The sequence below is a fragment of the Notechis scutatus genome, chromosome Z (assembly GCF_049901735.1).
Source record: "Notechis scutatus isolate UNSWTSFEM ecotype Mainland chromosome Z, rNotScu1.2, whole genome shotgun sequence".
Classification (NCBI taxonomy): domain Eukaryota; kingdom Metazoa; phylum Chordata; class Lepidosauria; order Squamata; family Elapidae; genus Notechis; species Notechis scutatus.
In genome coordinates, this window is record NC_142025.1 from 108117582 (window position 1) to 108127053 (window position 9472).

General features: G+C 37.4%; 1 pseudogene; it reads left to right on the forward strand.

The window, feature by feature from the left end:
• The first annotated feature begins 6650 nt into the window (after positions 1-6650).
• Positions 6651-7554, forward strand: LOC113423014 (olfactory receptor 14A16-like; annotated as a pseudogene).
• The last annotated feature ends 1918 nt before the right edge of the window (positions 7555-9472 follow it).

A 9472-nucleotide genomic window follows, 5' to 3' on the forward strand; every position in this document is an offset into this window, starting at 1 on the left:
GCTAACTACCTCTTGCCCACACCCTCTTATTTTCCTTGCTGACCTCAATCTACCTCTTATAAATTGGACCCTAAATGAATGTACATCCGAATCCATACATACAACCCTGTACCCATTACTACATTGGGACTGGATCAATTAGTAACTAACAACACTAGACTCATAACTGCCTTGACCTCATCTTCTGCAACAGCTCAAACACAATCTATAGCCTACAAATACAAGAACCCTTTTCAAACAGTGACCATAGTATGATTGACTTTTGTTTCAACTTATGAGGATCATAATGATAGACCCCCAAAATATAACGTCAAAAAAGCCAACTATGATTTCATAGTTGCTGACCTATCATCTCTTGATTGCCACATTCTATTCTCTAGCTGTAATACTACAGAAGACCATTATAATGCATTCTTGCTTAAACTTGAAAGAGTCATTAAACTATATGTACCATTAGTAACCCCAAAAACAAAAAATAAACCAAATTACCCATAACAATAAGGAAACTTCAATCAAAATAAAAATCACTATGGTGCAAATGCTATGTAGCTATATAGCAAACTTTAAAAACTGATACAACACCTTATGCCGACAGATAAATACACTGATAATGTGTATGATAGATAAATTACACTGCAAGCAAGAGGAAAACCTCCTACGCACAAAATCCACCCACACCTTCTGCAATTTTGTAAACACCAAACTTAAGGACTCAAGAACCATTCTACCCCTAAAAGGACCAAATGGGAAAGACTTCAGCAATGATGCTGTTAAGGCCAACCTCTTCAACACTTCTTCAGTTCAGTCTTTTTAAACAGCAATAGCTCATGCCCCATATTTCCTAGTTGTACCACAACTAATTGCAATGATCTACTACATACTGATTCTACAGAAGATAATGTAGAAAAGGCACTACATATGCTAAAAGCATCCCTATATATTGGCCCTGATGGATTATGTGCATACTTCTTTAAAAAGCTCTCCTCTGCCATAGCAGAACCCCTAAGCATTATATATGATATATCATTCAGAATCAGCTCCTTACCGAACCTATGGTCCTTAGCAACAATCATCCCTATCTTCAAAAAAGGTGACTCCAGTCTGGTTGAAAACTACAGACCAATCTCACTGTGTTGCATCACATGCAAAGTAATGGAATCAATCACTAACCAATCCATTACTCTCCACTTAGAGTCAAACAACCTACTCTGCAAAAAACAGTTTGGTTTCTGGAAAAAATTGTCCTGCAATCTACAACTCTTACACTGCAAAAACATATGCACTACCCTACTTGACCAGGGTAAAGCAGTAGATGCAATTTGCATCGACTTCTGCAAAGCCTTTGATTCAGTGGAACACAACAAACTACTATTAAAACTAAAATCTCATGGCATTTCCAGATCCCTTCATAAGTGGATTACTGTGTTCCTGTCAAAAAGGCAACAAATAGTAAAAATAGCGAGTGCTATATCAAACCCTGCTCCAGTTAACAGCGGTATCCCCCAAGGCAGTGTTCTAGGACCCACACTCTTTATACTCTACATAAATGACCTTTCCGATCACCTTATAAGCAACTGTGTCCACTTCACAGATGACATAAAACTATTCAACACCACCGACAATGTTTCGGTCCTTCAAAGTGACCTTGATTATGTGTCTGAATGGTCAAAAAATTGGCAACTCCAAATCTTGACCAACAAATGCTTTGTCCTACACATTGGTAAAAAAATCAGGATACCAAATACAAGCTAGGCGGATATGACCTCATTGATGACCCTCACTCTGTCAAGGACCTTGGAGTACTCATAGCAAATGACCTAAGCACCAGAGCTCACTGTAACAGCATTGCCAAAAAAGCATTTAAGAGTTGTAAATCTAATCTTAAGAAGCTTCTCCTCTGGTAATATTGAATTGCTAACTAGGGCATACAAAACTTTTGCTAGACCAATACTCGAATACAGCTCATCTGTCTGAAACCCACACTGTATATCGGACATTAATATAACTGAGCGAGTTCTGAAGTATTTCACAAGAAGAGTACTACACTCCTCTGCTCACAACAGAATACCCTATATCATCAGGCTTGAAATTTTGGGCTTGGACAACCTTGAACTACACCGCCTATGGTTAGACTTAAGTGTAGTATACAAAATTATCTGCTCAAATTCCTACCAGTCAATGACTACTACAGCTTCAACCACAACAATACAAGAGGATACAAAGATACAAACTCAATGTAAACCACTCCAAATTTGATTGCAGAAAGTACAACTTCGGCAACAGAGAGGTCAATGCCTAGAATGCTCTATCTGATTCTGTTGTTACATCCTCTAACCCCAATCCTTTAACCTTAAACTATCCACTATTGACCTTACCCCATTCCTAAGAGGTCTGTAAGGGGTGTGCATAAGTGCACAATAGTCCCTACCATCCCTGTCCTATTGTCCCCATTTATTCGTACCTATTTCCTGTCTTATTCATGTTTATACTTATACCTATTATCTTGTGAGCGATCAATCAAATAAATAAATAAATAAAACATATATGTGTGCCTCACTCAATAGACTTTGAAGCTTAAATTTGAGCATACATCAACTGAGAGATTTGGCATTCTGAACTTTGTTGGATCCTGAGGCATATCATCCTTGCCAGATTTCCTGTGCTGTTGTACTATTTAATTTCAGACACAGAAACAGGAAGGGAGGGAGTAGAAGGAAGGAAGGGAGTGGAAGGAAGGAAGGAAGGAAGGAAGGAAGGAAGGAAGGAAGGAAGGAAGGAAGGAAGGAAGGAAGGAAGGAAGAAAGGAAGGAAAGAAAGAAAGAAAGAAAGAAAGAAAGAAAGAAAGAAAGAAAGAAAGAAAGAAAGAAAGAAAGAAAGAAAGAAAGAAAGAAAGAAAGAAAGAAAGAAAGAAAGAAAGAAATGTGATGCTAGAAAGCAATTTCTAGCATCACCAATATTTAATATATATTAAACCTCATAAGCATTTTTAGAAAATGAACAAGGTGAACAATGGGAAAAACCCCAGAGAACATGAAGAGGAGGAGTAGCACAAAACAAACTTATATGTTTGACATGCTGATAATTAGATATTAGCACCAAAGTGCATCATGCCTGTATGAGTAAAAATGTTGTGGGCCCAAAGTCTACTTCATGATGCAGCCCCATTTTGAATACTATGTAGCATCCTAGCATTCAGTGATAACAGAAATACTAACATTCCAAATTGAGGGTATGTAATTAAGTAAAAGAATAACCGCAATTCTTGCCAAGAGAATATGGCTGCATGACTCAAGATGTTGTGGGCCCAAAGTCTACTTTATGGTGCAATCCCATTTTGAATACTATGTAGTATCCTAGCATTCAGTGATAACAGAAACACTAACTTTCCAGATTGGGGACATTCAAGTAAATGAAAGAATTCATTTAACCAGAATCCTTGTCAAAATAATTTATTTACATTATTCATAACTAAGTAATGGAACTCATAGCTATCACAAGCTTAGATAGTTTTAATCTGGAGCATGCAATTGTTTCAAAGCTAGATGTAAAATAGAATCCCGGGTGGTGAGGTTCTCTATTAGGAGAGTCATCTCACATAATCAATTTCAACATGGAAAACAATTGCTACTATTTGTTAATTACAAAAATTAACTCATTATAACTTTTTACACGTTTTTGTTGTAGTCTAAAGGGAAACAAAATTATTGCTAACAATAAAGTCAATTTATTATTAATTAAGTTTGCCAAATATAAACTCAAATTTATACATACATCTTTTTCAAAACTGAATGAGAACTCAACAGCATCTATGCATTATTGAACAATAATTCTGTGAAGAAAAATAGTAAGTGATTTTACAAAAATGGCCATTTCCTGCTTTCCAGGGCAAATTGGCATTTATTTACATGTGTACTTTTTATTAGAATCACTTTTGTACTTTTAGCATTGAGGAGAAGATTTGATAAAATTAAATTGTAATCTAGTACTTTGCTGTAACTGAAAAATGTTTAGGGTCAGTAGAACAAATTATGGGAAATATAATATATTTAATATTTAAAAAGAACAATAGCCTGTAACAATGGAACATATTATTCATTTACATAATAAAAAATAAAGAGATTTGAGAAGTAACTTGTTTAATGTACTGAAAGAAGGGCATGAAGATCATAGAGCTACATGTTCAGTTCTGCAAAAGATTGGACTGGAGTTTAGAGAATCAGTGGAACAGAGATTATAGAACATGAAGTCGCACAGGGGACTCTAAGAGAGATGAAAGCACGGAGTTCAAAGGATGGCAACACAATAACAAAATAATAGAATAACAGAATTGGAAATGACCTTGAAGATCTTCTAGTTCAACACACTGCTCAAGCAGAAGTCTTCTATTATTTCATACTAGTGGTTGCCCAATCTCTTCTTAAAAACCTCCAGTGATGAAACATCCACAACTTTTGAAAGCACTAAAACTAAAAAGAAAACTGAATAATGGAAGGTTCTTGCTACAGCAAACAGAGAGAAAAATGTACTAGATACAGCTTTCACATATACATGCACAAAGTGTGGGTGAGGATGTCATTGGCACAGATATTGCTTTACTTGGAAGGATGCGTATAAATACACTGCTCAAAAAAATAAAGGGAACACTTAAACAACACAATGTAACTCCAAGTCAATCACAGTTCTGTGAAATCAAACTGTCCACTTAGGTAGCAACACTGGTTGACAATCAATTTCACATGCTGTTGTGCAAATGGAATAGACAACAGGTGGAAAGCATAGGCAGTTAGCAAGACATCCCCAATAAAGGAGTGGTTCTGCAGGTGGGACCACAGACCACTTCTCAGTTCCTATGCTTTCTGGCTGATGGCTTGGTCACTTTTGAATGCTGGCAGTGCTTTCACTCTAGTGCTTGCATGAGACGGAGTCTACAACCCACACAAGTGGCTCAGGTAGTGCAGCTCATCCAGGATGGCACATCAATGTGAGCTGTGGCAAGAAGATTTGCTGTGTCTGTCAGCATAGTGTCCAGAGCATGGAGGCACTACCAGGAGACAGGCCAGTACATCAGGAGACATGGAGGAGGCTGTAGGAAGGTAACAACCCAGCATCAGGACCGCTACCTCCACCTTTGTGCAAGGAGGGACAGGAGAAGCACTGCCAGAGCACTGCAAAATGACCTCCAGCGGACCACAAATGTGCATGTGGCTGCTCAAAGGGTCAGAAATAGACTTCATGAGGATGGTATGAGGGCCCGACATCCACAGGTGGGGGTTGTGCTTACAGCCCAATACCATGCAGGACATTTGGCATTTGCCAGAGAACACCAAGATTGGCAAATTCACCACTGGTGCCCTGTGCTCTTCACAGAAGAAAGCAGGTTTACACTGAGCACATGTGACAGACGTGACAGGGTCTGGAGATGCCATGGAGAACATTCTGCTACCTGCAACATCCTCCAGCATGACCGGTTTGGCAATGGGTCAGTAATCGTGTGGGGTGGCATTTCTTTAGGGGGCCGCACAGCCCTCCATGTGCTCACCAGAGGTAACCTGACTGCCATTAGGTACCGAGATGAGATCCTCAGACCCCTTGTGAGACCATATGCTGGTACGGTTGGCCCTGGGTTCCTCCTAATGCAAGACAATGCTAGACCTCAGTGGCTGGAGTGTGTCAGCAGTTCCTGCAAGACGAAGGCATTGATGCGATGGACTGGCCCGCCCATTCCCCAGACCTGAATCCAATTGAGCACATCTGGGACATCATGTCTCGCTCTATCCATCAGCGCCACGTTGCACCACAGACTGTCCAGGAGTTGGGGGATGCTTTAGTCCGGGTGTTGGAGGAGATCTCTCAGGAGACCATCCGCCACCTCATCAGGGAGATCATACAGGCACGTGGAGGCCACACACACTACTGAGCCTCATTTTGACTTGTTTTAAGGACATTACATCAAAGTTGGATCAGCCTGTAGTGTTTTTTTCCACTTTAATTTTGAGTGTAACTCCAAATCCAGACCTCCATGGGTTGCTAAATTGGATTTCCATTTATCATTTTTGTGTGATTTTGTTGTCAGCACATTCAACTATGCAATAAACCAAGTATTTAATAAGAATATGTAATTCATTCAGATCTAGGATGTCTTATTTTTGTGTTCCCTTTATTTTTTTGAACAGTGTATAATGAGGGAGTTGGTGGAAGAACATCTTTCCATTCCTTTGTAAATAGAATTATAAAGTTTGTGGACCATTGTTAGGAAGTTTCCCAACAATGGGAAGGGAAGGAAAAGAAAGGGAAGGGAGATAGTGGATCCCTATTAATAACAGATTTGTTTTTAATATTATTTTTATTTCACAAAGCTGCTAGAATTGATGTACACAAGTTTCACAGAAGATGCTACTGAAGGAAGGGGAGGCAGTGTATTTTCCAAAGTGGGATCTCTACTGGAACTGGGTATGCCTGCGAGACTTCTTACCAAGCATAAGGGCTTTTGTTCTCAATGAAAGAGTCCTTTCAAACTTATCCTTTCAAACAATTTTCTGAGTTTCTTCGCATTATCACTTTTCAGATATAGATTCACTATTTTTATCTAATGGTATTGCACATCTCAGATACCTTGTAGATGTGGCATTTACCTTGGTCATAACATTAACATGGAGAATGAAACCACTGTGCTTTACTTTCTGCTTCTAGAATTCTCAAAAAATCAGAACCTGCAGCTTCTAAATATTTTCTTATTCTTCATAATATACCTGGTAACTGCAACAGCAAATATTTTCATCATCTCTGCAATAGCTTTTGACCATCGATTGCACAGCCCCATGTACTTCTTTCTAGTGAATTTAGCTGTGCAGGACCAGGGCATTATTTCAGTCATTGTTCCCAAATCCATAATAAATTCTCTCATGGATACCAGATATATCTCTTACTTTGGTTGTTATGCCCAAATCTTGATCTTTACTTGCTTTGAAGCTTCTGATTTATCCCTCTTGACAGTGATGGCATATGACTGGTATGTTGCAATTTGCCACCCATTACACTATGAGATGGTGACGAATTGGAAAGCCTGCATTAAAATAGAGATTCTGGTGTGGGTCACAAGTCTTTTCTATGCAATGTTGCATACCAGTGGCACCTTTTCCACCTCTTTCTGTTCTAATGTAATCAACCAATTTTTCTGTGAGATTCCACAGTTACTAACACTATCGTGCTCTGGATTCAATCTAATTGAAGTTGGAGTAATAGTTGCAAGTGCCATTGCACCATTAGGATGCTTTATTTTGATCATTGTATTTTATACCATGATTTTCAAAGCAGTGTTGAGAATCCCTTCTATGACAGGAAGACAGAAGAGTTTTTCCACTTGTCTTCCCCACCTTATAGTCCTTTCCATATTTTTGGTACCTGTATGTTTGGCATATCTCTAACACCCCAACTTACTTAGATTTCATTCTAACTGCCCTATATTCTTTACTTCCACCCCTGTTCTATCCTATCATCTATAGTATAAGAAATAACAATATAAAATCTGTCCTGTCTAAGTTATGGAATTCCTGATATTTTCTTTTAACAGTACTTCCTCACATTCAAGTTTCTTTGTCTTTTGCCTTTGTTTTTCTGAGGAAAGGAAAGAAATTTGAAAAGGAGACGCAACTGAGGTAAAAATGTTGCTCTGTAACTCTGAACCAGTGGAGAAAACCATAACATACAAATTGATATCTCTAGTTTTAGCCTTGTTTAGAATTATTTTAGCAGCATCATGAGAACCAGAAATTGAAAATCACCATTGCAAACTTTAAAATCAAAATCAGATGTAACAATGATCTGATAGACCCCAAATTTTCCTAATTACAATTTCATTTGGATGATTAAGCTTCAGCTCTTATTTTTACTAAATAAATTCAGTCTTTCTTTTGAGGAAACAAAAAGATATTATCTTTGGCTAAAGTGGCTAAAGATCTTTATGCAAAAAAGGATTATTTTCCCCAGGCATTCTCAGGGGTATTAAGAAGCAGAAAGAGGAATTGCCAGCAATTGGGAGAAATCTTATTTGTGTTGATTTTTTTGTATCACACTAAACCACTGTTCATTTAATAAGCAATTATTGAGTAAGCCACAATTTTCAGAGATCTCAGGAGATATTAGGAGTTTCAATTTTTTTAAGAAGAAATCAATTGTTGATTTCTTCTCAGATAAAGTATTTTCAAAAACTTCAAACAGAACTGCAGCAATGTTTCTCTAAGAGATAAAGTGGGTTACAAAAAAAGTCACCATTGTACTTAGATGAATATGCAAGGTAAAATGATCATAGGCTTCAGTCAAAAACAGAAAGAAAATAAGTGTAAAAGCAAATAAAAACCACATTAAAAATCCAATTATAAACCAGATGGGATTAAGAGGTGATGTATTATATAAACTGCAAAACAAAACTTAACCACATTAAGACAAATATGATTGCATTGATTAGATAATAACAATTATAAATAAAATAGCATAGCTTAAATGTGTTATTAATTGCAGTGGGTCATCTTTATAATAGAAGCAATAAAAAAGAGCATATTTTAGTTTCAGAGTATCATCTCATGAGCAAAGTCTTATTTTGTCTTATTTTGGGAGTACATGAGTATTTGCCAAAATCCATATCTATGACTTCAATTATGTTAACAAAATGTTTTGCATACTAAAAGGAAGGAAGGAAGGAAAGAAAGAAGGAAGGATGGAAATGAGTTGCAAAAAGTAATTTCTAGAACCACCAATATTTTATATATATTAGATTTCTAACATTTTTACAAAATAAAATATGTTTTCAAAATGGGAAATATACTGGAGAATCTCTGTAGTAGCATTTGACCACTGACTACACAGCCCCATGTATTTGTTTTTGGTGAATTTGGCTGGGTGGGACTTGGGCATTGTTTCAGTCATTGTCCCTAAATCCATGATAAATTCTATCATAGCAGATACATCTCTTACTTTAGTTCCTTTGATCTTTGCCTCCTTTGGAACTTCTGATTTATTCCTCCTGATGGCCATAGCATATGATTGATATGCTGTCACTTGCCATCTATTTCACTATGAGATGATGATAAATTGGAAAGCCTGCATCAAAATAAAGATTCTGGTGTAGGTAGCAAGTCTCCTCTATAATATGTTGCACACCATTAGCACCTTTACATCCATTTCTGTTCTAATGTTGTTGACCAGATTTTCTGTGAAATTCCATAGCTGCTTACGCTATCTTGCTCTGGATTTAATGTAGTTGAATTGGTGCTCAGGTGCCTAGTATCATTGTGGAATTAGGTGTTTTTATTTTGATCATCATGTCTTATGCCATGTTCTTCCAGGCAGTGTTGAGAATCCCTTCTGTGACAGGAAAACAGAAGATCTTTTCCACTTGTCTTCCCCACCTTATAGTCTTTTCAATGTTTTTGGTAACAGTGTGCTTGGAATATCTGAGGTCTCCCTCGAACAGCCA